Consider the following 6,980-nt stretch of genomic DNA (forward strand, 5'->3'; position numbering starts at 1 on the left):
ATCATTCAAGGCTCTAGACCACAGAAGGGATCTTGGAGATCATCTTGTACAACTGTTCCATTGTAGAGCTAGAAAGCTTGAGGCTTAGGGATAGGACTGCTTGCCCTACAGTCCCCCCTGCCCTGGGGGACTGTTGGCATTGAGAAGGGTAGTGTTTTGGCAGGTGACCTGAGAGCAATACCTCTCCGCCAAAGGCCTGCTCGTTGTAAGGCAGATCTGTGAGGCCGGCACTCCTGTTTGCTCAGCATCTGTGCCAGGCTAGGCCTCGCCCTGGACAAACACAGCCTGCCGAGCGGCAGGCACCAAGCTCCTTTGTTCTTGGGTTGATAGCAGGGCTAGTAGGGCCCGTCCTCACCGGATGTTGGCACCATGGTTCCCACGGGAATGCTTCCTGATCAAGAGGCCGATAGACTGAAGGGCACCGAGATACTGGCTACAACAGCCTGGGGCAGGAAGGTGACCACCTGCCAACAGAACGGATGTGAGAGAGGAGCAGGTGGAGGTGTGGGGACTGAACGCCAAGCCGGTTAAGGAAAGCTGGGACACCTTCATCTCTTTGGGAGCAGGTGGGCAGAAGGTCCAAACCATCTTTCCAGGCTGAAAAGGTACCAAAGAACCCAGGGAGCAGGCTCTGACACTTGATTTGGAATGAAGGGAAAATATCCAGACTGAGGTCAAGGTTCTTCTCACTGAGCCCACCATCCTTTGCCCATTTGAGACTGAAAAAAGCTTAACATGTAAGCAAGAATTTGAGCTTTGGGATCAGAGAGACCTGAGTGCAAATTTTGGCATGGTCATTCACCAGCTGGGGTATTCACGATAAGAAGCTGAACCTTTCTGAGTCCTAGTACCCACAGGAATGAAGGTGTGGGGATGACCATACCTCCTTGTCTATTGTGATGCTCTGGCTCGAGGGCCAGGAGCATAGCAGGTGCCTGTTATATATATGGTCCCTATGACAATTAATACGCAGTGGCCAGAACCTCTCTGGACACCCTGTCTGTTTGGGGACAACTAGAGGAATTGATCTGGGGCTTAATGCCCCCTGCACCTTGACCAACTTCACATTGTCTTTTAAAAAGATAGTAAATATGTGTTCCTGGGCTTGTGGGCTGGAGATTGTTGCAAGAAAGTCAAAACTGGGAGAAGAGAACTTGGAGGCAATGAAGGATGGCGGGGTTGATTTGATGAGTGCTTTTTGGGCTCCTGTCAAAGACCAGGGTGGAGGCAAGGAGACCAGCAAGGTGACCACAGGCAAGAGTTGATGATGACCGGGCTGGTTGTAGCCCAGTGATCTGAGCAGCAGCATGGGTGCTTATTTATAGGAAGAGAAGTAAAGACTTGAGGAGGAGCAGTTTGGGTGGGGAGGGGCTGGGGGATGAGGACTGAAGGTATCATTTTGGACTGGCTAAGTTTAGGCCTGTCAGACATCCAACTATGCACATAAAGCAGAGAGCTGGCTTCACGGCTCCCACCTCCTCCACTGACCATCTCCCTTGCCATCTATACAGCCTCAACTGTGGTATCTCTCTGTCCCCTGGAGGCTTGATCTCAGGGCTTTTGCACTGGCTCTTCCTTCTGCCTGGGTGCTCTATTTCTCTGCTTTCTCTCAGAATTAAGATCTCTGCTTAGATGTCACCTCCCTAACCAGTTTGCTTTCTTCCCTCCTCTCCTGCACCATCACTGTCTAGCCCATTGCACTATTTAATTTCCATATACTACTTAGCACTAATTGAAGTTATACTGTTTAGTCATTGGCTTACGTGTGTGTTATCTGTCTCCTTTCTAGACTGTAAGCTTCTTGAGAGCAGGGGCTTGCTTTATTTACCACTGAATCCCTGGTATAAGGCCAGTGTGCTGCATGAAGTGGCCCCTCAATGACAATTTACTGACCGAGTCAGTAAGTATGGCCAATATGTGGTGTTTATGCTGCCATTTTTTTCCCAAGCCCATGGCAGGCCCTGCTCATTGATTCTGAACTCTTTCTTCAACGTGATGCAGACAGCCCTGGTCAACCCATCAGGTTTGGCACAGGAAGTCAAACCTACCTGCCATCCCTGTGGTGAACAAAAGTCCCCTTCTAGCTACCTGTGTGACTTTGTGAGAGTCTTTTAAAGCTGAGTCTTGGACTTCAGCTTCGTCATGTGATGTCTCCTCCGAGATGTAGAAGAGTCTTTCCACCCCTCTTGGATGGGCGGGGCCTCCAGGCTGGAACCTGCTGCCACGTGCAGACAAGGCGCTAGGTTCCTATCTTTCCCCTGAGTCACAACCGCTCCTGCGCCTGCCTCTTCCTCTGTTCGCGCCCCCACCGCCATCCGGTTTTCTCACCAGCCCCAGAAGATGAGGCTACAAGGGACCTTTGATACCTGGCCCAACAAAACCTTCCTTTTCAGATGAGGAAACTGAGATCAGAGAAGGACAGTCACTGGAGCCAGAAATCCAACAAAGACTAGCTGTCCACACCCAGTGTTTGGGCAGCAGCCATCCCTTCCCCGGAACCCTGGCGGGGCCTGGGCACTTGCTGTCAGCACCTCCTCTCCATGATAGGGAGCTGGGGGCCCCACAGCTTCCTTGTACTCAGGCACATTCCCAAGCCCCAGGAGGCGCGCGGCCTGGCCTCCCTCCAGGCCCTGGCAGTTGGCGGGAGAAGGATGCCCTGTGGATTCCTGGCTCCTTCCCCCGCTTCCGAGCTGCTTGTTGGAAAGAGGTGAGAAAGGTGCAGGCCTCTTCCTTCACAGTTGCTTTTGGAAATTGCCTCAAGTTGTTTGGACCAGGGCGAGGCTCTAAGCTGTTGCAAAGCCAATTAATACCCTGTTGGCAGTTTCTCGCCTTCGTCCTTGTCCGATCCAACCTGGATCATCCCCTCCACTCTCTTGAAGCTATTCCGCAGCCTCTGACAAGAGCTCCGTTCTGGCTTCCCTTGAGGAAAGGTGGAGGAAGAAATGGATGAGTATTGACTAAATCTCTCTGTGATCTTACGTGGAGGTGCTTTAAATGTCTCCCAGAGAGGGGACGCTTAGGTTGCCTTTGAGCCTGCCTGCACAAAGCCCTTGTTTGCAAACTGTCTTTTCTCGTGGAGCAGCCGCACTTCCTTTTCTAGGAGCTATTTGGGGAAACTCTAATGTTTGAGGGAACAGAGAGCCAGCTCCTGCTCAGGAGGACAGTGAGGACCCAGAGGCATCCAAAAGTGCTAATTAAGGACCAATACCCATAGACATCTGGGGAAAGTTAAAAAAAAAAATGGAAAAGGCTTGGGCTTTCATGTTTAATGAGGAAGGAGGGAATATCAGGGACTAAGGGAAATTTCTGGGAGACAGATTTTGACTTGATATTGAACATTTCAGCTTTCAGCCCACTTATTGAACAGTTACTGTATGCTGTGGGGCACAGACATAAATGGGCGCCAGCCCACTCTGCCCAGGAGAGGGGTCACAGAAGTCTTCCCGAGGAGGCAGGCACCAAGCTGAGACCAGGCTGAGGCCCGGAGAATAAGAAAGATCAGCAAGGCTTCTTGGCCCTAGAAACACAATGGACTCACCTGGCGAGCTTTTTGGTTTTTGTTTTCTGTTTTTAAAGAAGGATGCCTACCCCCAGAAAGACTGGTTTGGGGCAGGACCTGAGCACTGATATCTTTGAAAAGCTCCCCAGGTGGGTCTAATGTTGGGGGCAGGTGGGGAGATCATGAAGTATGTGCTGGGGGACAGTCCAGGAGTCACTGGTGACACTGTCAGCAGTAACCACATTGCCCTGTTAGGGAGTCTGGAGCTCAGGTGAGGAGGATGGGAAGCCCCTGGTGGGTTTTAAGGTTCAAGCAAGGGGTTAAGTCAGTCCCGTTTGCTTTTTAAAATTATGCCTTTTAGTCTAGCTTTCTCCCACTCCCCTCCCTTACACTCACCTGATGTAGAAAGGTCCCTACAGAGGCCCACTCAGGACCACCAGATCAATGAGGCCTCTGTCTGGGGCTCTCCTTTCTCCTGCCAGGCCTGGCCTCGGTGCCCGGGCAGTGTGGGTCCTTTGTACCTGCCTCAGGTGGGGAAGGGTCATCAGGATGCCCAGCCCCTTTTCCTTGCTTGTCTTCTCTCCCCAGCACCTGCCCAGGTAGTGGCTCTGGCCAATTCATCCTGGGCTTCTTTCCCAGCCCAGCCAGAAATGGTGCCACATCCACCTTAGGGTTCCAGCAGGTACTATCCAGGCGAGGCATCTTCTCCTCTCTCTTTTCCAAAGCTACCACTCTTGGGTCAGACCTAACGGCCTTTTGCCTCTCAGAAAGCTTTTTTTTTTTTTTTTCCAGGCCTTTCCAGGTCTCTGCTGCTGCTCCCAGAACCCTCCGTGTGATGCCCCTCCTACTTCCCTCCAGAAGGAGAACACAGTGAGAGAAAGCAGGGCTTCAGAGCCCATGGCACTTGGCTTAGAAATCTGACACCACCTCTCTTGAGCTTTGTGACCTCGGGCAAGTCACTTCAACTCTTTGATTCTGTTTTTTTCACTTGTAAAACTACACAATCTCATGGGACAGTTCTGAGCATTAAATGAGAGAAGTATGCAAAGGCTTGAATGGAGTACCTAGTACCTAGTAGGTCTTCAGTAAATGCTAGTACCACTCGCTATCATCATCATCATCATCATCATCATTATTGCTAGGACGGAGCCTGAGAGGGTGAGGGTTTCCACCTCCTACAGGGATGCAACCATGACACCAGCTAGGTGGGGTCTCAGCCTTCATGCAGCTTCCAAAGAGATCTACGATGTTACAAAGCACATTTGGGAGGCCAGCAAGGCCGTGCTCAGAAGACGCTATGGCCTCTGAAATATTGACACTGACTTACCCAAGTAAGGGAAGGGACGAGAAGCAGCAGGGCCAGAAGAGGCGGAAAGAATCACACTGATGTGGGGCACCTGGTTGGCTCAGTCAGTGAAGCGTCGTGGAATCAAGCCCCAGGTCGGGCTCTTCACTGTCAGTGTGGAGCCTGTTTGGGATTCTCTCTCTCCCTCTCTCTGCCCCTCCCCCCTCTCTCAAAATAAATAATTTTTAAAAAAATCTTAAAAAAAAAAAAGAATCACACTGATGTGCAGTAAGGAATGAGATACTTCCCCCATATCTTCTCATACAATTGCAGAACCCAACAAGTATGCTGAATTACTCCCAAATGCTGTGATTCCCCAGACTTGATCTGCAGATCCACAGACTTTTGTCAGGCTCATACTACACAGTGTCCCTGGGGGACACCACCTTTGCCTATGGCTCTTTTCCATGTCCCAGATCCCGCCTGTCCACTGGCTCCTGGACATGTCTCCGTTTCGGTATCAAATCCAACATGTCCTCAAATCCAGTATGTCCAAAATTATACTCCTCTTCCTTCTCCCCCAGCCCCACCAGTTCCTTCTGGGTCTGTAACTCAGCGAGGGACAGACAGTTCCATCTACCAGGTGCCCACACCCAAAACCAGAATGTCCATGTAGACTACTGTCCTTCCTTCACACATCCTATTAGTCATCAGTCATGACAGATTTTAGCCACTTAACGTCTCTTTTCACGCTCTCTCGTGGTTCATATCCCCATATCCATATTAACTACTGCCCTGGTGTAAGCTAGTCCTTCCCCTCCTGCCTGTTTGGTGGCAGTTACCTTCCAACTGGTCCCCAAACTTTTGACTACTATGATATTTTGTAAATTATCATTTGTGATTAAGTGAAGCACCTCCACCAGCCACCTATCCTTGGATCAAGAGTCAGAATGTGGGCTCTGAAATCAAACAGGTTGGGTTTAAGTCCTATCACTCACTAGCAGTGTGAATTTGAGCAAGTTATATAACCTCTCTGAGCCTCAGTTCCTCACCTGGAAAACAGGCATACCTATGTGGTACACGGTGGCTATTTTTGTCTGCCCCCAATATACTCCTTCCTTCTCGCTCTTCCTTTGGGTCACCACTCCTCCTCAACTCCACAGAGAAGAACTGCCAATACACAACCTGATCCCTGATCACAGGGGTGGGCATTGGCCCAAATCAGGCCAGTCGGAGCCTTCTCTTGGGAACTGGACTCTTGTGAGAAGTCACAGGGACTGAAGGTAGCTGGTGCTGAGCCAGTAAAGCAGTACCCTCTAGACAAGGTCCACACAGAGCCGTGGCAAGCCCTGGTCCTGTCCCAGTCCATCCCAAATCCTGGCCTGGCTACTCATCTTTTTCTTCAATTCTGTGAACTACCCAATGTCTTCCCAACATATTCTCTCTCTCTCTCTTTCCCTCCCCACCTCCCTTCTCACCTCTGCTCTTCCTCTCTCCTTTTTTGCTTAAATTAGGGCCTATTTCTGGTCCTATATCCTAAAATCTACACTATAGCACTGTTGCCAAGATGAAATGGGCCATGCCCATCAAGCCCAGTTCCAAGAATGTTAGCTTAGGGTTGTCCTGGAACCAAAGCCTGCTTGGAGGTGAGGCTCAGTGGGGGCCATTCAGGGCACCTTGGGCATTGAGTAGATGGTGAGCCATGTAAGGGCAGAGAATGCCTCTGGCTGCGGACCGCTGACCCCCCAGCCTGCGCAGTGTCTGACATCTAGCATCTAGCATCTAGTAAACATCTGCCGACTGTTGATGTTCAGAGTCTACAGATATAGCCACCTGCCATGCTTGCAGAGGGGATCATCCTTGTAAAACCTGGCTGGCCTGTGGTTATTAGAAGTGCCAGAGTCACTGCTCCTACAAGAGCAGTCCTGGCCTCCAGCTCAGAACTGGTCTTTTTAGGAACTGCTCAGGCTTCAGTGTGGTGGCCCTGCAAAGCTGTTATTTTTTTCTCTTCAAGATCAGCTCAATCCCCCCACTTTGGGAAACTGCTTCTGCCCCAGTCCAATTTGGTGATTCTAGTGAACCCTCCAGTCAGTGTACCCCATGCCATGGTCCCAGGGGTGATCCAGGGATCAGGGGAGACCATGGAGGTGCCTTCATTTCCCAGGCAGCTGTTGTGAATTGGGGCTTGCTGGTTGC

This window comes from Prionailurus bengalensis, chromosome C2, assembly GCF_016509475.1.
Source record: "Prionailurus bengalensis isolate Pbe53 chromosome C2, Fcat_Pben_1.1_paternal_pri, whole genome shotgun sequence".
NCBI lineage: Eukaryota > Metazoa > Chordata > Mammalia > Carnivora > Felidae > Prionailurus > Prionailurus bengalensis.